Genomic DNA, 25005 nt, shown 5'->3' on the forward strand with positions numbered 1-25005 from the left:
AAAATAAAACTGGAAGGAAATAAATAAAAATCCGGGTCGCCATTTCTTTCTTTCTTTTTTCTTTTTAGCATGAGTCGTTTATTACCGTTTTTCATTCTCCCCGTCTTGGCACCAGCTCAAAAGCCTCTCGCCATCGTCCATTTCGCCCGGATACATTTTTCTTCTCCAACCACATGTCGGCCGTAGCCAGCCATTTCTCATCTTCAGCTGACACGTCCATTTCCTTCGACATCGACTTTGTTTCTCCCGACCACGTGGTGTCCCTTTTTTTTTTCTTTTTTTTAACAATGGCAGCTCGCGCACACATCCCAATTTGCATACGTGCATTTTTTCGGCTGCTGCTGCTGCTAATACAATCATTTGCCATCCATCCTTCGGTTGCTGCTGATATTTTCATACGCGCTCGTATTTATCATTTGTTACAGTAATAAGTAGGCAGTATTATATAGTGATATATAATGAGAACATATTAATTTTATTTATTGCGGACTACAACTGCGGAAGGCAGTAATTGCAGTGGATGCAGTTAGGAGATTCAGAGTTCCTATCCCGTCGCGGTTACCACTTGACGAAGGCCAGAGGAATAGTTGGCCGAAACGTCGTAAAAAATATAAGAAAAGATGAGGATAATAGTCCGCAATAAATAAAATTAGTCAGTCTAGAGATTAAAGGTTTAATCCTCAGTGTGAACCGATACTCAAAATTAAGACTTCTACCCATTTATTGTTGATTCAAGAACATCCTACCCCCATGAATTGAATAAAGGGTTCCGTTCTAAATTCCGTGCAGATTTCTGAGTTCGACAGAAAGAATTCTAATTTCGACAAGATACAGCTGAACTAGATTGGAGGTTACATCGACAAAAACGTTGTGACAAATAACTCTAAGTTCGAAGAATTCAAATAATACGAATAATCAATCCTCATCTAAAAAAATCAGAAACGTAAAATAGATAGATAGATAGATAGATAGATAGATAGATAGATAGATAGATAGATATGTGACCCGATGGGGGGGGCGATGCCGGGAGAACCTTGCTAGTTGATTAAGAGACAGCCTGTTGTCTGGGTGGCCGTATTAACACGAATTCAGAGAATTCATAAGGTTGAATTCTAATGATGATGATGATGATGATGATGTTGATGATGTTTTAAAAGAATACATCTGTGTCTTGATAGATGATCAAAATGATCCCCCTACAAGAATGGACAGCCGAAAAAGTATCTACGCCGGAATGAAAGTCATAAAAATAATTCCTAAGCAGAACAGACACACACTTATGTGATCAACAGACGACCGAAAGTTAAAACGCTGTCAATGGCTTAACAAAGAACCGTACGACTAACGGCGAGGCTATAAAAATTATCTGTTCAGAAGAGACCAGCACGGGAACATGCCAAGGGAACCCGTTGAGAGGTAATTGACCGTGACAACCCGATCTTCTTGGCGTATCGACATTTATTGCCTTACTGACTTGGTAATTTGGTCTGGTATCGTGGCAGGGGGAGTGGTGGGGGCGACGAGGCTCGTTGAAACCTGAAAACCTTTTTTTTTCTCTCCAATAATTGTAAAAATCGTTTTTTATTATTTTCTTTCCTTTTTTCTTCCGCGATCGGGCGTTCAGAGTTCGGCAAGACATTACTGGAACCCCCCCCCCCCCGCCCGAAACAAAAGCGCGACCGTTGATTTGTTGACCATCACTCGCGGGCGTATTGGGGGAGGAGGAGTTGCCACCAACCGATATTGTAAAAAAGGTAGGGATCGACCCACATACTTTTTGCCACGCGCCTAGGCGGCATGCACTTCTCCGAACACGCGCCTCTGTGAACTTTCCCCGTATACTGACGATAGAAAAAACGAAATACTTTGTTAAAAAAGAAAAAACGCCAGCCCCTGTTTGCATGACTAGGCCAGTTGTGTAAATGTATTATTTTTAAAGTTGAAAGCAACAATTATTCTATGTTCAGAAAAGCCAATTAAGCTTTGACTTTTTTCTTTGTTTGAAAACGCCGTTGTTGAATGCAGTATATTCTTCAGACAGCCCAGTTGACAGCTTGGAAGCTGATTCAAAGGTGAAACCAGTGAGCGGACCATTGCGGTGGGACCAGACTCGACCACTAGACTAAAACACAGGTATCGGCATCAGTTGCGTCTCACGCCTAAGCCTGTGCATCTGAGCTGCCCTGTATGTGTTACAGACAGATTATTGCTGTTATCGTTTAATTTCTTTTGATTTCTCTAGAACCACTCCCAGAATTCGTTCAACTTGACCACATATGCCTTAATCCTAAATCCTGTGTATCCTAATATATATTAATACTGTATTCTTGTAGGCTAAATAATCTCTTTTATTCCAACTGGACAAAACCAATTGCTCTTCTCTTCAAACTGCTATTAAATCACGTTCATCGTACTTTGTATATACCATGGGAGAGGGGGGGTTATCTTCTAGTCCTTAGCTTTAGAAGGCAGAATTTTAAAAATCGATACTAAACATTTATAGTTATCCATATTGAGTAGGCATGCATTATCTATAATTAATACCTATACTCTATATCTTATCTGTATAAGTAAGATACTTACTAACCATGGTTTATACTTATACTTAAAGTTATCTATATTAAGTAGAAACTCTCTATTTTGCCCTTAGATGGACCAAAGTACTGGTGATTGTCTTTACATGAAAACCAAAAATTAAAGATCGAAGCTCATTTTGAATCGTGCCCAAACTCCTTTATTTTTTCCAGTGTATTTATTAATCCATAAACCGTATTTAGTCCTCGTTTAACTCTAGTCGATACGAACCTTAAATCCACACCCCATACTCATACATACCCCAACCATCTCACTCATAACGCGTGAATAACAACACCTTCCAATCAGTGGCTTAGCAACTGTTTTTGCCACCCGGAGCGGTCGTAAAATGTGCTCCCCCTGCTGGCATTTGATAACCTGTTAAACTTCAAAATTCCAAAAAAGCCCCCCAAAAATATTTATTTTCATCGAAATACAATCAAGGATCTAATTTTAGACTGCTGCTATTAGTTCTAAACTTTCATCTTATTACAGTACTCCTATGCATATGCAGTCGTCGTCAAAGAAAAAAAACAAAAAACGTATTATTGAAATTATTGAAAAAAAAAATTAAATTGACTGGCTACGTTCTTTACGTAGCCAGTCAATTTAATTTAATAATTTTCTTTTCAATAAATAAAGTAAATAAAGACTGTATATGCAAATAAATAGAAACCAAATATTTTTCAAAACAAAAACATATAATTTAAATTATAAAAAAATTGTTAAATTAAATTAATTGGTTACACAAGCAAATATAATAATAAATTTAAATGAGAACATTTGAAAATATAATAATAAAATCCTTTTTTTTTTAACTGTTTTTGTTGTTATTACAGTCCGAATGTTCGCCAAAAACATGGCTTTGTCAAGCAGACGATAATCCGATGTAGTTTTTTTTCCTTTCCTTCATAATGTTGTTATTAAGAGATTGAGCCCCCCGAAGAGGAAAAACGTCTTCTATCGGCACTGTTTGAAATCCGATTGTGTGTAATCGCTCGATTTAAGCGCGAAATTTAAGAAAACATTTTTATATAAACTTAAATAACATTTGAAAACCTGAAAATTTTATGAAATGATAAATCATTTTTATTTTTTTGTTGTTGTTTCAACCCATTTAAAAAATAGTTTTAAAAAAATTAAATAAATTTATTAATAAATTGTAAGTAATGCTATAAATTTATTTTTGTGATAGAATTGTCGCAAGGCATCAAGTCGTTTGAAAATTTACAAACATATATTCGCGCTTTTTTTTCGGCAAAGTTATCAATAACTCTATCAAACTTCACTCCATCGACAAGTTCCCTGTCTATGGCGAGGATTACTAAGTCTGTAAGCCTTGTCTGGCTTATTGTTGATCGAAGATAGTTCTTTATGAGCTTCAGTTTCGTGTAAGCTGTTAATGCTAATAGTTCGGATAAGGAAAATGCGCAGCAAGATCACAATATTAGGGGCGGAATCCCAAAGGTGGTATCTTTGTATGAAGTTCAAAAGTTTAAGAGGTCCATTGATTTTGTCTTTTCCTGAAGCGTTCACAAAATATTGTAATCTCTTCTTTTCGGCAAAGAATTCCTCTTCTCTATATCTTCAACTTCACAAAGCTGACAATCATAATTTTCATCAAGCAGATTTGACGGTTTAAGAAAAGCGTATTTACTTGCAAGATTGTGAACTTGTAGAAATCTGCAAGATATTTCTTCAGTCAACCTGTCTATGACAGACAGCATTTCCCGTCTCAACTCAGTATCAAATCCCACCGCTTCATCAGTCAATCGTTCACCATCCATTCCTTTCTTTTTGTGGACACGATGCTCAATATTTATCCCCATTTCAGAGCAGAGTTTTTTTTTTGTTTTGTTTTTTTACTCGTCTATTGCAGTTTCCACCATCTTTTTCTCTATTCTGAAGAATGCAATCTCTCAACGCCGTCAGTCTGGCAGAACTTTGTTGCATACCTAGCCCTTTTGTTTAAGGTACTTCTGGGCATCATTGATTTCTGGGATAATAATTTTCCAAAGGCTCATAAATAAAAGAAACGGAAATTACAGTACCGAGTTCAGAATTAAAAGTGCATCTGATCTTGTGGTTATATTTTGTCCTTTTTCCGTGTGCTGTTCCAGGGTAATGACGACTTCCAATCATTTTTTATCACAACATTTACAGCATCTACTCGAATACTTCATCTAGTTTTCACAGTCCGCTTGATACTTAGACGGGTCAACTGAATCAATACGTGCCAGCGATGTGTAGATGCAAACAAAAAACAACGAGAATAACTGTCGGGCCAGAAAATGCAACACATTGAACTGCTACATCATCTGCATATGCACAAATCAAATTTAGTGTATGGCATAAATAGAGCTTTTGGCTGGATTTCGGTGATGTGTTTCTGCATTAGGTGATCGGTGGCCTGCCATAACAGCGGCATTGTCAAATGCTTGGCCAATACAGTCATCAATCTGAATTCCATCATTATCCAGTTCTTTCAGAATCAGTTCAGAAATTTCTTCCACGTTTTTACCCTTTTTCTTGATGAAGCGGAGAAACGACTCCTCCATCTTCACTTCGTTTTCTTCAATTTTTACGTAGTGCAACATTTCACTCATCTGGTCTGTGTGAGATACGTCAGGAGTGCTACAAAAAATTATGCAAAAATATTTGCTTTCCTTGATCTGATCGATGATTTTCTTTCTCGTCTGCTTTGCCAAAATGTTCACAAATTTATTTTGAATTTCTGGTGACAGATAAGAAGTAGCGATTTCATTTCCCAGGTTAACTTTCGCCAAATGTTCATGGAGCACAGGGTCATACTTGGCCAATAAATTTACCAATTCTAAAAAAAACCCTTTGTTTTCTTGACCTCTTTCATCATCATGATGTCTTCCCAGTGACCTCGTAGTGTCAGGTTCTACTTCGCGAGAAACCTGATGATGTCCAGCAATCTAGCTAGGATTTCCCGCCACTTCTTAGTTTCCTTCTCAATAAAATTTTGCTCTACTTTGTCAATTACATTTCCTTCAGCAAGTCGGATCTCTCGCTCCTTCCAGTTGAGGAACGCTTGAGCATGAAATGTTCTAGCTTCGTGTTCATAAACTTTTGGATTTAATTTCCACCAATTCATAAAACACGCATCAGCAGAAAAACTCGCCAGTCCAGTTGAAAATAGTCTGCAGCAGAAGCAAAATAAGGTTTATCTGGAAGGAGAATACACCATCCATGTTCGCAAACTTTTCTCACCGTTCCGCAAAACCCGATAGAACCAGATTTTTGTTAGCTTTCTAACGTCACCTTTTGCTTTCGCTCCTGGTCACGCTACTTCCTTAAATTCATGGTCGAGGTGTTGCACATGGTTAATCGCAACAGATCATAGACCAACATCTGTAAAATCGGTTGTATGTTTTCGCTCCAACTAGTGATTGCTTTTCCAATTCTTCAACTTCACGCGCATCATCGCCATTGACAGTTTTTTGATGTATCAACGCTGTCAATGTCGAGTTCCGAAGTAACAGTATCAACGTTAACAATAGCAACTTTATCTTCGGTCTCAGCATTATTTTCGCCTTTCGTTTCCGCCATTTCGGCCGTAGAAGTCTTTTCGATGAATTCCAACAACGCGCCTTTATTCTTTTTTGCTTCCTTTTCTTTTGTTTTCGCTTTTTACGATGTCACACCGCTCTCCTTCATTCTCCTCCTTACAGTACCTCCTTTGAAAATTCATGCAAGTATTCTGAACAAATTTCAAATATTATTTTATAAAAAAATAGCACGGTATTTCTCTACATAAGCACTCATTTAACAAAGTATTATAGAAAAATACAAGGAATGGGCAATCTTGACTACAGTCGTACGCAAGATGGCGGCGGCAAACCGATGTAAAAAATGGAATGGAACGCAAATTTTAGCGAAACGAAATTAGCAAGTCGATTGTACAGCCTAGCAAAAAAAAAATCGACTGCTGATAACAATAAGAAAAAATTAAGAGGAAATTTAAGGGGAAAAAACTCTTTAGGTCATTGCATTTCCAAGCGAAATGCTTCTTATCAGAAGAGGAGATAGATCAGAATTATGCAAAATGCAAATATAAAAAATGGCTTAATGACATTTAGAAATGAAATAAGAATGAAGGAATACGATAAAAATGGTAAATAGTAATTAAAAGTAGGTACAACATATAAAGGTGAATCGGAGGATAGTATATATATGTAGGTAATATTAAAAAAAAAACGTAGGCCGTTATGAAATAATTGGGATCAGTAAAGAAGAGCCAATAATAAAATAAAAATAGGGAAGATATAGGCGAAAGTGGAGAATGAGTTCTTTTTTTTTCTTCTTAAATTTCCCCTTATTGTTTTGATAAAGTTATATGAAACTTTTATTCTCCATCTTTCATTTTATATATATATATATATATATATATATATATATATATATATATATATATATATATATATATATATATATATATATATATATATATATATATCAAGGCCCGGAGGCCACTCGGAGATAAGGGTTATTGCGTGTACAGTAATAAATAGGATAGTATCGTAGTAATCGTTAGTATTGGAGATTTGATAAAGTGTCTTATATATACATATATATATATACATGTATATATATATACACACATATATATATATATATATAGAGAGAGAGAGAGAGAGAGAAAGAGAAAGAGAGAGAGAGAAATAAAAGAATAGGAATGTCGACGAGACGTCCAGAAAATTCTTAATAAGCTAAAGTGACCCTACTTTAAGATGCTGACGTGATTCTCCTCATCCTACCTTTTGTTATATCTTCCTGCGATAGGATGGAAATGGATACCCAGACCGATAGAGGGTGTGCCGCAATTACGTCATCTATTTATGTTTTGGAGAAAATAATATTAGTTCTAATGCATAAGAGAAAAGAAAAAAATGAATCAACAAATCAGCAGCAGCAATATCAGCCAATTTCAAATCCAGTTCGTTCCACAGAAACGTGTTTATTTATTCATTTAAGGAAGTTGACAAACGTAATATGGCCCCCTCCCCATAAGTATCCGATATCCTTCTAGAAGGAATTGTTAGTTAGAGTCAGCTGGCGAACTTCTTGTATTTTTAGAGTTCTTTATATTCCATCTTGGGCAACGCTTGGACACAGGTCTGCTAGGTCTCAATAAGATCGCTAGGTCCTGCTAGGTACCCGCAAGGTCGCTGAATACTTGATTGGTCCATCCTACCGATGTAATAAAAATACCTGACTCCTGACACAATCCTTTATCTGTATTAGAGTCTGGTACGTTTTAAGGTGGAGCACTGCTGTCATATCGGTTGAGACGCCGTTTAGATCACTTTTTGATTTGACAGAATACAAAAACGACTTCGCAAGCTAGTGAGGCGTGATGTTCCCTTTCTTACAGTCTCTTTCTCATAGAAGAGATGTTGCGAGGCTTTCTATGCTCCATCGTTGCTTTCATGGTAGGTGTTCGACTGAGCTTCAGATTCCTTGTACAATATCCATTGAATGAACTCGTCTTACTAACACTACTGCATGAAATAATCCAAGCAATACGAATTGTTTACAGAACGTAAATAAAAAATATTTTTGTTATAGTCAGCGAACGTACTTCCTAACTTCCAGCGTAAGGCTACCGAAAGCGGTGACAAGGCAAATCATTTCCTTCACTTTTATTATTTTTCAGTATTTCTATTGTGATTTTAATATTTTTATTTTTATATATTCATAAACATATATTTATTATTTAAATTCAAATTAAAAAAAAAATTTCATTTTGGAATTAAAAAATATATTTTTATAATTTTATAATAATATATTTCTTATAAAATTTCAAATAAAAAAAAAACTTTTTTTTTTCTGAATTTTTTGAGATGAGGATTGGTTATTCTAATAAAAATCTTCGACTCTAAATTATCTTAGTGAATGCCCCTTCCGATATAAATCTGGTATAATTAACAATGTATTAACCCGAGCCAACTTAATCTTGTCTTCCTCAACTACTTTCCAACGAGAAATCAATAACAAATAGATGAAACAAAAGTTCTTCAAGGTTTTATTGATAAAAATGTACACTGCATTGACATCTAATAAAAAAATGGAATAGACTATTTACTATAACAAATTTAAAGCTTCCAACTTTATCATAAGCAGTAATTCTTCACCTTCGACAAAGTCACTTGGTAATCAATTCAAATGCCCATTGGGAGAATGCGCCTCCGACAGAAACGGTGCCCGGAAAACTCGTTCCGGGAAAACTCGTCTCCGGAAAACTCGTCTCCGGAAAACTGGTCCCCTTTCGCTAGATAGGAAAACTGGTCCCTTATTGAATAAATATCGATTGAAAACACATTTTATGATCGTTCTTGAAGGAGATATTATTTTTTAAAATAGACTATAGCCCCCCCCCCCCAATATTTTTTAAAAATATTTTTACTTGTTTAATGTTTTTTGTTTTTTTTTTAAATAAAATCGATTTTCTAAGTGTCCGTTTTCTACCTAACTGGCTAAGTTCTTAGTGGTTTCACTTATATTAAAGCGTTTATTATGTTCATACAAAGTTAATTACAAATTATTTTTGTTCTTATTTTAACGATGTTTTTGGAGTCATAAAAACAATAATTAAAAACAAAACCAAAAAATTTAAAAATAGACAGCGATTCGATTTTTCGTTGCTTTTTGTTTTGTTTTTTTTAATTATGATAGTTTTTTTGTTGTTATGTTTTTGTTTTCTCTCATACAAAATGCACTCATACGTTATTTAAAATTATAATTTTATCAATTATCAACATTTATTGTCGTCCTGTCAAATTTTGCAAAAATTAACCAATAAATTAAAAACGAAATATTTTTTGGCGCGAGGATGTGCTAACAATCTCTCGTTAACTAATTTCAATTTTTTTAAATTTTTACTTCAAAATTCTAAAATCAATCATTAAGAGAAAAAGTAATCACTAAATAAATTTATTAATCAATTTTCGGGTTTGTATTACTGTACACATAGATTCGAAAAAGTTGTCAAAAAACAAATGTATAACAAATAAATGTTATCAAAGGCAAGATAAATTACTTTTCTACCAAACTGGATATAATTTTCGTGTTTTTATTCAATTTAACATGTTTATTCAGCTCAAAAAAGCATACAGTGTTTACCGATGTATTGGAAAATTCAAAATGGCGGCCTACTCTCTCTTTAACACGGTAAGTTCTGGAAAAGGTGTTATAAATAATAAACTAGAGAAAATGCTATTAAAAAAATACCGAATATATGTCAAGTTATGTCACGGTAACATATATTGAGCAAATTTCTAACAGTATTTTGTCTAGTTTATTATTTATTACACCTTTTTCCGAACTTACCGTGTTAAAGAGAGAGTCGGCCTCCATTTTAAATTTTCCAATACATCGGTAAACACTGTATGGTTTTCGAGCTCAATAAACATGTTAAATTGAATGAAAACACGAAAATTATATCCAGTTTGGTAGAAAAGTAATCTATCTTGCCTTTGATAACATTTAATTGTTATATATTTGGTTTTTGAAAACTTTTTCGAATCTATGTGTACAGTAATACAAACCCATAAATTCTTTTTATATTAATATAAAAAAAAAGCGGTCTCGTTTATGAACATACTAACCGCTTTAAAATAAGTGAAACCACTAAGAACTTAACCAGTTAGGTAGAAAACGGACACTTAGAAAATCGATTTTATTAAAAAAAAAAAACATTAAACAAGTAAAAAATTTTTTTTTAAATATTATGGGGGTTATAGTCTATTTTAAAAAACAATATCTACTTCAAGAACGATCATAAAATGTGTTTTCAATCGACATTTATTCAATAAGGGACCAGTTTTCCTACCTAGCGAAAGGGGACGAGTTTTCCGGAGACGAGTTTTCCGGAGACGAGTTTTCCCGAGACGAGTTTTCCCAAATTCGACAGAAACATATACATAGGTATGACTACCACGACATTGTTTAGGAGACTAACATCACATCGATCTGAACAAAGTGTCATCTTTAAACATCTGACATACCAGCATTCCATTCCCTTGTCCCAGTTTCGAAAGTTCCTAGTTGATAACACTTTCTTGTACAATGTAACAATAAACGCAAACTTGAAATACTCGAAGCTATACTAATAAAAAGTAAAAAAAAAACTAACATAAATAAAATAAACTTTACTACTAGCCTTAACCTTTTGAAGTGTTTATAAAAAAATAATTAATAATTTATTAACCAATGAAAATTAAGCATCCATGAATATAAATAGTAAAAATCCAAGCAGTTTAATTAATCCCTGAAAATGAATCCAGAAGAATTTGAAAGTACTTCGACAAATCAAAGTTATGGTTGTTACATCAGCTAGTTCCCACCTAAAGTAAAGACTACAATACGAAAAATAGAAAGGATCCCATGTAAATATAATAGAATAAAAACGTCTATTCAGTTTAATGACTTATGTACACACACACACGTGCGCACACACGCACACACACACACACACACACACATATATATATATATATATATATATATATATATATATATATATATATATATATATATATATATATATATATAAGATACTACGAGGTCACTGGGAAGACATCGATGATGATGAAAGAGGTCAAGAAAACAAAGGGAATTTTTTTAGAATTGGTAAATTTATTGGCCAAGTATGACCCTGTGCTCCATGAACATTTGGCGAAAGTTAACCTGGAAAATGAAATCGCTACTGCTTATCTATCACCAGAAATTCAAAATGAATTTGTGAACATTTTGGCAAAGCAGACGAGAAAGAAAATCATCGATCAGATCAAAGAAAGCAAATATTTTTGCATAATTTTTTGTAGCACTCCTGACGTATCTCACACAGACCAGATGAGTGAGATGTTGCACTACGTAAAAATTGAAAAAAATGAAGTGAAGATGGAGGAGTCGTTTCTCCGCTTCATCAAGAAAAAGGGTAAAAACGTGGAAGAAATTTCTGAACTGATTCTGAGAGAACTGGAGAATGATGGAATTCAGATTGATGACTGTATCTGACAAGCATTTGACAATGCCGCTGTTATGGCAGGCCACCGATCATCTGATGCAGAAACACATCACCGAAATCAAGCCAAAAGCTCTATTTATGCCATACACTAAATTTGATTTGTGCATATGCAGATGATGTAGCAGTTCAATGTGTTGCATTTTCAAAGACAGGCTCGAATAGTTGAGAATAGTAGTGGTTATGTAAAAAAAAAAATACATTCTGGAACACCCGATTTAATTCTACCACTCTTCGTAGCTCTTCAACTTTTTGTGTTAAAAAACATAGGAGGCTTGCCAGAGTAAAAAATAGACTTCGTGGCTTAGTAGGGGATGCCTTTTCTCTTCCCTGCAACCTCTGTCCTTCAGAAGAGACGTTGCGAGCCTGTCTTTGTTTTATCGTTACTTCCATGGCAAGTGCTCGTCTGAGCTCCAATCTCTGTTCCCTACTCGCCAATCTTTCATGATAAACACCCGTCTAGCTGAAACCACTGTCAAAAATCCCCACTTTTTATCTGTGCCTAAATCCAAACGTAGATTCCATGAACAAAGCTTCTTTCTTAAAAGTGCCCACCTGTTGGGCTCTCTTCCGTCGACCTGTTTTCCACCTGACTTCAACTTGGACGTCTTCAAGCCCAACATAAACAAATTCCTGATAAACCGCCCCCTTAAGTAGACACTTTATCAAATCTCCATTACTAACGATTACTACGATATCATCCCATTGATTGTGGCGACTACTATGTAAAAAACAAAAACAAAAAAGAAACCTTTCTCTTCATGTTAAGGTTGGCTTTATAAATAATAATGTTATCATTTCAGCACGACCAGTAACTTTTATTGTGTGGATTTCTACCAGTAATTTTTTTTTATTATTATTTATTTTTAAATCATTATCAAGACTCGAAAGATATGACCATATCGTGACGCTTATCTTTTTCTTCTTATTCTCGCGTAACGCTCGACACTATTTGTTTTTCTATCATATATAACTATATTGTTTAATTTTCAATTTTATCAACGGCTGTTATTGAGCAGCCATTTTTTAAATTCTACCTCAAAGAGGAGAAACTAAGTTTGCTTTGAACCAAAAACACACGAAAAAGAAGTTTAAACACAAATAACTTTATTCGGGTATGTAGAAGTCTTGCCTTTATTTGTTGCCTATTTGATTATAATTTATTTTCTTTTTCCTTTAATTACAATAAATGTCCCAATCCTGTTTTTCTACTTGGGTACGCGTATAAGTTTAAATGTAGATATAATATCCTTTTTAATAAAAAAAAAATCTTTATAATGTTTTCTCTTTATGTTTCTTATCCAAGATTTTGTTAAACTCATGAGAGATTTTTATCTATATTTTTCACTGGCTTCCAAAGAAAAGTGCCATGAAATTATTTCAGAAGAAGCAGGAGCCGGACGCCAATGTACAGCTGGCGCCAATGAAATTTAAAAACAGAACAATTAAAACCTTTCAATAATCAAGTGAACTTCCTTGGATGAGGACATTTAGAGCTGCGAAAAATTTATAAAAGGAGTAAGCAAGTTATCTCTCAATACATGACCAATAAATAAAATAAATTAAACTCTGTGAATCCATGTAAATCTGTAAATGAGATTTATAACCCATTCTCCGGGCCGTTCTCAGTCTTATCTTGCAAATGAACAACTTCTAAAAAAAAAAAAAAAAATTTTGCTTATTTCATTTTTTATTGTAAGAAAAAAAAAAAAGAAAAAAATTAAAGGAATCGGTCAGGAATTGGAAATTAGGCGATAATTTTACCGATTCCGATACCGATACTCCCAAAAGCCCCGATTTTTCCGATTCTCGATTCCGATTAATCGTCCCAACACTAATACAGAGTGACTAAAAAAAACGGGCCCCCAACTCTAATTAGGCCTCGTTTCTTAGTGTTTTGTCCGAATGAAATGAAACTTTGGTCATAATTAGTTTATTATATTCAAAACATCACATCAAAACAAGTCTTTGGCCTTTTTTTTCTCCGTTCTGTAAACTGCTCAGAAAGACAATTGAATGTTCTGTTTTGTTTTTTTTGGTCACCCTGTATATAATATAATATAATATAATATGGTGCCCGGAAAACTCGTCCCGGGAAACCCGTATCAACCCCCCTCCCTTTTACTAGGTAGGAAAACTGATCCCTTATTGAATAAATATCGATTGAAAACACATTTTATTACCGTTTTTGAACGAGATATTGTTTTTAAAAGAGACTATGCACCCCCATAATTTTTTTTAAAAAGTATTTTTAACTCTTGCTTAAAAAAAATAAACTTGGTCACGGAGTCAAGATCCGAAAAATGAAACCAAATATTTATTTAAAAAAAAATACTCTAGTTAACACTTTTTGTGTCATTACGAAACAAAAATAAAGAAAGAAAACACGTATTATCAAAGAAAGCAATTATTTTATTTAGAAGAATTAATTCACTTTAAATAATTGTTATTACAAAACAAAAAAAAAAAGAAAACACGGTCTTATGTAATTTTGGTACCGCGCTGAAATAATAACATTATTTCGAAAGTCATTCTTAACATGGGGAGGGGAGGGTATCGTTTAAAAGTCATTACGGAGGCATTTGTGCAGTACTTAAATATATACAAATTTATTTTCTTTTGGAGGCTCGTTTTAAAACTATATCTACCTCAGTATTTTCTTTAATTTTCGGACATTTTTTGTTAAAAATTATTTACGAAGTAATGTCAATTCTGACATTATTTAATTAAAAAGAAATAAGTAAACTCTTTAAAATAAGTTTAAACACCAAAAACTTACAAAGCTGGGTAGAAAACGAAAACTTAGAAAAATCAATTTCATTTTTTTAAAACAATAAACATGTAAAAATATTTTTAAAAATATTATGGGATGTGCATTATTACCTAAAAATATACACATTTATTTTCTTTTGGATGGGGGGGGGCTAGTTTTAAAACTATATCTACCTTAATATTTAATTTTCTATTTTTGGGCAATTATCCTCCTAAGACGTGATCCTCTTATGTCAGACATTTTGTTTATAAGTAACACTCGACATCACTTCTTTTTTTCTTTTTTTTTTTTTTAAACTAAAGTAACTCTTTTCATTGAGTTGAAAGACCGAAAACTTTCAAAGCTAGGTAGAAAACTACAACTTAGAAAAATTCAATTTTTTTAAAACAGTAAACAAGTAAAACTATTTTTTTTAAAATATTATGGGATGTGTACTCTTTTAAAGACAATATCTTCAAGAACGGTCATAAAATGTGTTTTCAATCGATATTTATTCAATAAGGGACCAGTTTTCCTACCTAGCAAAAGGGGTAGAGTTTTCCGGAGACGAGTTTTCCTAAATTCATATATAAGTTTTCACAAGTGACGGCACGGTCCTTACCAAATTCCTCCACGCAATTTGGAACACCACCGTCGTATCGACACACACGTTCACAAGCAGGAAACGAAATTGGAAATTAAAAAACGTTTCAATTATACCAGTCATCATAGGAGCAACTGGGCTTATGAAAAAGAACTTTAAAAAGTACATAGCAAGCATACCCGGTGAACCAAGTGCAAGTGAAATACAAACGATTGCACTGAAAGGGACGGCTAGAATCCTGAAAAGATCTCTTGGTTGGACTCACTAAAATAGGGGTAAATGTCAGACATCTGGTTGGATGTCCCATCCCCTAGAAGAAAAAATTTAAGAAAAATGAAAAAAAAAAGAGAAAGACCGAACAATCTCGCCGAATCGACAGTCACAAAACGAAAATGCAATAACGCGAGACTCGTTATCAAAGACGTGTATTTCAAAACCACTTATCGGCTTGCCTTGTTCTTTTCATAGCTGTTGGGCGAAACCAAATCGTCACTTTGGGGTAAGATGGGTGTAGTTCATTAGTGGACTTGATTTGTAATCGAAAGGTCCCGGGTTCGCTTTTCGCCGCAGATAGGCCCGACTCATACGCTTGTGCGCTTCCGCGCATGCTCGGCACATATCAGCCCAGATGTAGTCACTATACTCTATATGAACAGATGGTGATTGTCGGGGTGCCCGGAAAACTCGTCCCGGGAAAACTCGGCTCCGGAAAACTCAACCCCGGAAAACTCGACCCCTTTCGCTAGGTAGGAAAACTGGTCCCTTATTGAATAAATATCGATTGAAAACACATTTTATGATTGTCTTGAAGGAGATAGTGTTTTTTAAAATAGATTATAGCCCCCATAATATTTTTAAAAAATATTTTTTACTTGTTTAATGTTTTTTTTTTTGTTTTTTTTTAATAAATTCGATTTTCTAAGTGTCCGTTTTCTACCTAACTGCTAAGTTCTTAGTGGTTTTACTTATTTTAAAGCGTTTATTATGTTCATACAAAGTTAATTACAAATTTTTTTTTGTCTTATTTTAACGATGTTTTTTGGAGTCATAAAAACAATAATAAAAAACAAAACAAAAAAATTTAAAAACAGGTAGTGATTCGATTCTTCGTTACTTTTTTTGTTTTGGTCATTTAATTATGATAGTTTTTTTGTTTTGTTTTTTTTGTTATGTTTTTGTTTTCTCTCATACCAAATGCACTCATGCGTTATTTAAAATTATAATGTTATCAGTTATCAACATTTATTGTCGTCCTGTCAAATTTTGCAAAATTTAACTAATAATATTTTTGGGCGCGAGAGATGCCATGTGCTAACTCATTTTTAATTTTTTTAATTTTCACTTCAAAATTCTAAAATCAATCATTAAAGAAAAAGTAATCACTAAATAATTTATTAATCAATTTTATTGAAAACTCCGCTATCGTTTATCAAGAATCTTTTTAATTTCATTTTTTGTTGGTTGCTTTTCGGAGGGAGATATAGTTTTTACCCCCTCCCCTCTCTCTAAATTATATTTTAAAAAATATTAAAATTTGTTATTTTCTTTTTAAAACCACATCTCCTTCAGTAATTTCTTTAATTTTCTATTTTTTAGCGATTATCAAGACCCCTAATATGTGATATACCGGACATTATTTCTCGTTCTCACGTAACACTCGACATGTTTTTTGTTTGTTTTTTGTGGTTTTTTTCTTTACCGAATAAACGATTCCAAATAAATTAAACAACAAACAACATAGTCGGAGAAGTAGAAAAACGATTTTACCCTTTTATAAACAACAGTAAATAAGTAAATTCTTTTTATATTAATATAAAAAAAATATGCGGTCTCGTTTATGAACATAATAAACGCTTTAAAATAAGTGAAACCACTAAGAACTTAGCCAGTTTGGTAGAAAACGGACACTTACAAAATCAATTTTATTTAAAAAAAAAAAACAAAAAAAACATTAAACAAGTAAAAATATTTTTTTAAATATTATGGGGGGCTATAGTCTATTTTAAAAAACAATATTTCCTTCAAGAACGATCATAAAAAGTGTTTTTAATCGATATTTTTTCAATGAGGGACCAGTTTTCCTACCTAGCAAAAGGGGACGAGTTTTCCGGGGTTGAGTTTTCCGGAGACGAGTTTTCCGGAGACGAGTTTTCCAGAGACGAGTTTTCCCGGGACGAGTTTTCCTAAATTCGATTGTCGGGCCTATAGTAACACCATCGCTATGAATGTTGGCAACCTTCATGTGCCCCCTCCCTATGAGTACCTGATTCTAAAACGAAATTGAGAAAATAAATACCAAATGATTACGAAAAATACATAACATGCTGATTCATCTGAAGAGAACTATCCTTTTTTTATGAATGAGTCATTTTATAAATAGGTCATTTTATGAATGGGTCATTTTATGAATGAGCCATTGAGGTCAGCTTCCGCTGTAGTTGTTAATACTAAAGCTATTTGTTGCACAATCGCTTGTGGTCGCTAAAAATTATCGACACAATGTCATACGGTTAACCAACATGTTTACCATATAGCGTACGACTTGCCGGATAAGCAATCTAGCAGTATATTTATATGCTCTAACTAGCTAACTCGTGTCCAGGGAAATTAGATTTAGGAAATTATAATACTACTAATAGTACTACAAATACGGAATGAAAAATATAATAAAAATAATGATGATACGACTGATAGAAATAACCATAATGGTACTAATAAAACTAAGTATAACGATAAAATAGTACTATTAAGTAAGAAATAAATAAAATACTAATTAGAATGGTTAGAAATGAAAGAACAATAAAAAAAATTCATAACAGTAAGAGAAATAATAATCATTAGAATAATTGTAACATTAATATTAATGAATAGTAATAATAACAAAAGCAGTAATAATAGAACAAAACCAATACTGCTAATAAAAATACGTCCATTAAATCCGGTGATTTTGAAAATTTTTTAAAAGAATATATTTGCTTTTTGCAAGTCAGTTTCTATTTAACCCATAGTTGGGACCCTAACAGGTACTACCACTCCGGGTCAGAGCGGACCTGGGAGCAATGGTAATTAAAGGGTGGCTCCACACTTCCCAGAGCCCGCAAGCTGGGGCTTCACCATCGGATATAGTTTAAGGTCATATCCAGAACCCCCATTGAGGGACTTTTACCCTCTGCAGGGGGGCAGTCGGTGTATTCTAATGCCCCACCGACAGGGCCAGAAGAGAAAAGGATATCTCCTACGAGACTGCAAAGTCTATTTTGAACTCTATTAAGCAGGACAAGTACTTTCTAGCAGCTGCTGCCCAGATGTGGCAACAGTATTCCATCCAAAGAAGAACTGGGGCAATTTCACCAAAAGTCAAGAAAACTCATGACTATGCACAACGCACTACATCCAAAGGATGATACTGGCCGACTTTATGTGAAAAAAAAGAAGGAAAAGATGACTGGCTTGTATAGAAGATTGTGTGAATGGCACGAAAAAAGAATTAGAAAAATACATAATGAAGAACACTGAAAGAATAATTATCACAGCAAGAGATACTGAAAAAAATAAAAAATAAAAACGAACAAGACAAAAGGAGGGACAAAGAATAAGACAAGAAAAGTAAAATGGGAAAAGAAGAAGTTACACGGACAATTCATAAACATGACAAAAGATGAGACTAACGAAAACATTTAGACATGGCTACAAAAAGGAAACCTAAACAGGAAAAATGACTCCCGAATAACAACCGCAGAAAATAACGCTTGCAGAACAAACCACACCAAAGCAAGTATCGACAAAACACAAAAAAACTAATTGCAGATGCTGTGGTCAAAGAGACGAAACACTAAACCATATAATAAGCGAATGCAGCAAACTAGTCTAAAAAGAATATAAGAATAGAGACGATCAAATAGGGAACCATGCAAACAACTGCATTTTGAATGCACTCACAAATGATACAACCAAAAACGGCAGCAATACTTGAAAATGAAAATCACAAAATCCTATGGGACATAGGCGTACAAACAGATAAACCCATCCAAGCAAGGAGACCATACATCATAATAGCTAACAAGAAGGAAAAGTCCTGCCAGATCATAGATTTCCCAGTTCCAACAGACCACAGAGTGAATATCAAGGAGATAAAGAAGCGGAGCAAATACACGGAACTGGCAAAAGAGCTCAAAGTGATATGGAAAATGAGACAGCGATATTAAAGCCAAGATAACACCTCTAATACAGTATAGAACGATAAAATTGTCGCCCTAGAAAAGACGATATAATTCCATTTCCGTTTGATGAAAACCGATTTTCAGTTTTTGTTGCTGACTATTTACTAGTTGGCCAGTTGTGTACAAATACCAAGAGCGATAGGAGACTTCTTATCATGTCTGAAAGTGACACAATGTTGAATAAGCGAGATCGGAGATGCACCACTGTACAACTCATGCTCTCTACCGATCCAAATTATTACAACAGGACCATTACCAGCACCATCAAAATGCATCACTGGATTGCCACGATTAAGAGGGACGTGCCTAGGGTAATGAAAACAAAGTTTCTGGCCACAGTTATAGTTTTTAATGTGGTTTAAAGTGAGGGCCACATCATGCCACCTCACATCTTCGAAGTCGGCTTGAAAGTCAACACCAAAATGTACCTGGATGTGCTGAAGAGTGTGGTGATCCCCTGGTGCAATCAGGTGGCTGCTGGCAGTCCCTGAGTGTGGCAGCAGGACTCGGCACCAGCCCACAAATCTAAAGAGACTCAGGCTTGACTTCAGAAGGAGTGCTATAACTTTGTACCCTTCTCTCACTGAACCCTTTTCCCTGCTCGACCTGAACTCGCTAGACTACTTTTCGTCATACATCAAGAACATAACCAACATAACCTCCCACAATAACAAAGCTCGTCTGATCGTTGCCATCCACCCAGTCTTCGCCAAGCTCCCACCGGCACTTGTGGAGAAGGCATGCTCCTAGTTCCGGACCCGTATCGAGGCGATGATTGAGGCTGAAGACGGCTACATTAAATAAATGTCAGCTCTACTACAAAACCAAGTTACCTGAATTGAATTTTTAATAAACGTTTTCAAATAAAGCTGTAGTATTCTTTAGAGCGATAACTTTATCGTTTCATTCTGTAGTAGAAGCACCCGCGACATGAATTGTCTGAAAAATTATAATTAAAACTTCTTCACTCAATCAGACAATTTATATTTGACTGAAAGTTATTAATAAGAGTCGATATTCGTTTTTTTTGTTTTTTGTTTTTTGTTTTTTTTTTGCATTATACAAATAAACTTCAGTGAGAAAAATTAGGAATATCAATATATTACTGTAGTATTTTTAACGTACGTACGTGTGTTACGGTTTCCAGATTATAAATTTTTCAATCGGGAAATCCTATTTATTAAAAAAGGGCATAGAAGGCGATAAGATACTATGAACATTAAATTAGTATATAGATATTAAATTAGTATATAGACATTAAATTAGTATATAGATATTAAATTAGTATATAGATATTAAATTAGTATATAGATATTAAATTAGTATATAGACATTAAATTAGTATATAGATATTAAATTAGTATATAGATATTAAATTAGTATATAGATATTAAATTAGTATATAGATATTAAATTAGTATATAGATATTAAATTAGTATATAGACATTAAATTGGTATATAGATATTAAATTAGTATATAGATATTAAATTAGTATATAGACATTAAATTGGTATATAGATATTAAATTAGTATATAGATATTAAATTAGTATATAGATATTAAATTAGTATATAGATATAATTTGATATTTGTAGCATGTTATCAACTACTATCATTTTTTTAATAAACTAGCATGGGTGCCCGATGTTTGGAGGTGTGTGTTGAGCAAAAAGAAAAAAAAAGTGGTAGTAGAAAGGCAGGCTCGAACCCGTACCGCGAAGGAGGAAAAGAATGGGAAAAAAACGTGATGTCTTTCGCCAAACCGGAAGTGATGTAGGTTTTAATTAAGGCAAGACAATCGAAAGGAGAGGATGACTTTCAAAAATGTCGGCGAAAAAGCGACCCCCCACCTTGTAGAAAAGTGCCCAGTTGAAGGTGAAGATATTAATGTTTTTAGCCAATTCTTCGATATCTGTCATCTGAAAGGTCGAACTTCAAAACGATACTGATCTTGGTAAAATTCTTTGCCTCTGTCGAAAGTTTTAGGCAGACATGCAAACATACATATATAATACATACATACATACATACATTTATATATCGGTAACTAAAAAATTTTCGACCCAAACTGATTAAAAAGCTTGTCCTATCTCTGAATACCCTTTATGTAAAATTTCAAATGTTTAGACCAGACATTGTTTGAGTAATTTGGTAGAGACTGCAGAGGTAAATTTTTTTAACTTTGGCCCCTATTATGACCCCTTAACATTTATTGTTTTGAGCTCAAATCAAATTTAAAAGTTTGATCTATGTCTAAGTAACTTACATCTAAAATTTCAAGTGTTTGGACCAAAAATTAGCGGAGGAGTTTGACAGAGTTTTCAAAAGTCAAATCGTTGAACTTTGACACCTTGACAACCAAATTTCTGGCCGAAAACCGATTAAAAAGATTTTCTCAAATCTCAATACCCTGTATATCAAATTTCACGTCTGTAGACTCAAAATTGACAGAGTTATTGCGTTGAAAAATGTACACACACAGACACACACACACACACATAGACACACACAACGACACGTTCACTTTTATATATAGATAGATAGATAGATGGGATCTCCTGATCACCGAAGGCGGAGTGTAACAGATAAAAACATTAAAATGTAAAAGAAATTATATTAGGCCGTACGTGAAACAAAAATATATCTTCTTGGTCTTCTGGCTAGGATCAAGGGTAGTATCTGTTCTGTCTAAAGATGTAATAATGATATTATGGAGTGCTATTGTCACATTTGGGCTGGTGCATCTACCACTAGTCTCTCACTTTTGATCAGGATTCAAAAGAGAGTCGCCAACCTGATTAGTCCTGAACTATCAACTAAGCTCCAACCTCTGTCCCATCGACGAAATGTTGCATCCCTCTGCCTGTTCTACAAGTATTAAGTATAGCGGAAGCTCCGATGAACCATAAGCCCTTGTACCCCCTTGATGTAAATACCCCCAACAAACCCGACAAGCAGCAAAGTCCCACCCCTACACAGTAGAGATCCCTAGATGTAAGAAAGCCTTTTACTCTAATAGCTTCTTCCCCAGAACTGCTAGATTTTGGAATTCCCTTCCAGGTCCCTGCCTCCCCAACTGTACTGACATGCAGAAGTTCAAATGTAACGTGAACAGATATCTTGCTGTTCAACTCCCCCCATAGTATCCCTGCAACTTATGTCTCTGATAGTAGCCCCTACATCAAAGTGGCACTGTGCCTTGTTTGGGATGAAAATGTAATAAAAATAAAAATAAAAAATATTGTGGGGGTTCCGTTCGCGTCGGGCGTCCATACAATGGAAATATGTCAAAGACTCCTATAAGGATATTGGAGATACAGCGAAATAACTAGGTACGTGCAAAATGAATGCCGATGCTCAAAATGTATAAACATTTTGAGCCCTCCCTTTACTTAAAAATTCACCAAAAATCAGGAAATTAACCAATTTTAATGAAATTTTCAGTATTTATAAAATAATGATCACGGAATATTTTTAAAGCATCGTAATTTGAAACAATAAAACAAAAAAAATTTTTTTTACAAGAACATTACGAAAGAAGACCTAAAGTCCGTATTAATGAATTCGATATAACTCGAAGAAAAATGAATTTCTCGAACTACCGATATTACCATTGAATTAAGCATTGTTTATTGAATATTTTCACACAAAAAAAATTATAATAGCAAAAATATTTCTACTTTTTTTAAATTACAAATTTCGCATAATTTTTATATGCAAGATTTTAATAATTTCCTTGCTCGCAAGAACGTGAAACTTTCGGCGTAACATAATTTTTTTATAATCTCGAACAATAATTTAAAAAAAATTAATTTAAAAACAGGAACATAAAAAATAATTAAATTAAAAAATGATACAAACGTTCAGAATAGGAATATACGGATGACCGTATGGAAAAAAAAATAAAGAAATCTGACACCCCTACCTCCTTTTACTATCATGACTTCATTTTGAAACAGCGTTTTGATTCGCTGAAATTTTGGCCTGTTGTATATTCGTGTATATTCGTGTTTACAACCTGTTATCGGTTGCGTTTTGCCGAACGGCATAATTACTTGCTATTTGAGGGCTAATTAAGCTATATTTTGTATAAACAAGGTGTTTTTTTTTAATTTAATTCAATATCTTAGGACTTTACTTTACTAATTATCTTTGAAATAGACCCAGAAAACTAATATTAACCTTTTAAAGGATTTTTACAATAAATTTCTTTAACTTCAAAATTTAGCTGATTTGGTTAGCTCGCCGTGAAAACATTTTCATACCTTTTTTTTCACGTGTACAAATATTTTTTTCCTTTAGGAAAGTAACTTTAGTAATAACAAGATATTAGGTACGGGCAAAAATGTGCGGATAAAGATAAAGGGACCTACTTTGAAAGCCGATTTATCATAATTTTTTGTAGGTTTCCGACTGTTTTTTAATTGTATTTGAAAGATTAGAGACTAAAGTTACTTTCCTAAAGAAAAAAAAAATTTGTACACGTGAAAAAAAAAAAAGTTATGAAAAATGTTTTCACAGCGAGCAAACCAATTCAACTAAATTTTGAAGTTAAATAAATTCACATAACGTTTGAAACGCGTTAAAAACGATTTCAATGATTTAAAAACATTATTACAATGATCTAAACATAATTTTCAATGAAAAACCAAAACACGGAATAATAAAATAATGTTAAAAAATACACATTGTTGGTGACCACCTCCTTATATATATATATATATATATATATATATATATATATATATATATATATATATATATATATATATATATATATATATATATATATATAATATATATTTATTTTATTATATATATATATATATATATATATATATACTACAATGCAACTCATCATATATATATATATATATATATATATATATTATCTTGAGTTGATCATATTGAGAAGTGATACACGAAATACCATTAGCGTAAATCGAGCTTAGGTATTTCGGACGATGTTAAAACATCATTAAACTAACGACTCGCCAAACAGCCGCCGATAGCGTAGTGGTTAGGACCCTTGACTGTCGTACAGGCGGTCGGGTTTCAATCTTTATATATATATATATATATATATATATATATAGCCAGTAGAGTTTATTTTCCTAGAAGTATATCCAATGAAACAACATGTGTCTACCAAAAGAGTGCTCAATGAGTGAACAGAGTAGGTATATTAAATTTATTTATACAAACATTAATGGCTACATATGTGCATACATGTTTCTGTAATCACCCGCGTTGGGGGATTACGTCTTCAGGCCAAGAATTACCGTCGAAACTGATATTTCAACCAAATACATTTTCCTATTTCGTTTGTCAAGTTCGAATGTAACCTGGGTGGGAGTCATAAAACGGCGAGAGGACAAGTGAGGTCTTTGAAGATAATAAACATCTTTTTCATTTCCCTTTCCCCTTATTCAACCTATCTTTTGGTTTTTATGGCATAAGGTACTTGAGAATTTTGTTTTTTGTCTTGGATTCTGTAAATTAAGAACATTTGCTATGGTCACTAAGTACTAACCGGTGCCTTTCAATCTACATCCATCCACACACATACATGCAACACACACACAACACACACATACACAGACACAGCCACACACACACACACTCACGTTAATACATATATTCAAAAGCGAATCTATGCTGTTCGCTTTTATTTTACTCACACACACGTACTGAAACTAGGCAATAACTCTAAACTATGCAGGAATAAAGTTAAAATTAAAATAAGGTAAATAAAACAAAACAAAGCATAAATAAAATAAATAAAAATAAAAACAAATAAA

The 25005-nt window shown here is 33.6% G+C and overlaps 1 long non-coding RNA gene and 1 pseudogene across 1 annotated transcript in view; both read left to right on the forward strand.

Moving 5' to 3' along the window:
* Window positions 1-25005, forward strand: part of LOC145256346 (uncharacterized) — a 259093-nt gene that overhangs the window by 197989 nt on the left and 36099 nt on the right. The gene's annotated exons all lie outside the window — the stretch shown is intronic.
* On the forward strand, window positions 21845-21998 carry LOC145256621 (U2 spliceosomal RNA; annotated as a pseudogene).

Source organism: Euprymna scolopes, chromosome 32 (assembly GCF_053919585.1).
Source record: "Euprymna scolopes isolate OS-2025 chromosome 32, ASM5391958v1, whole genome shotgun sequence".
Taxonomy (NCBI): Eukaryota; Metazoa; Mollusca; class Cephalopoda; order Sepiida; family Sepiolidae; genus Euprymna; species Euprymna scolopes.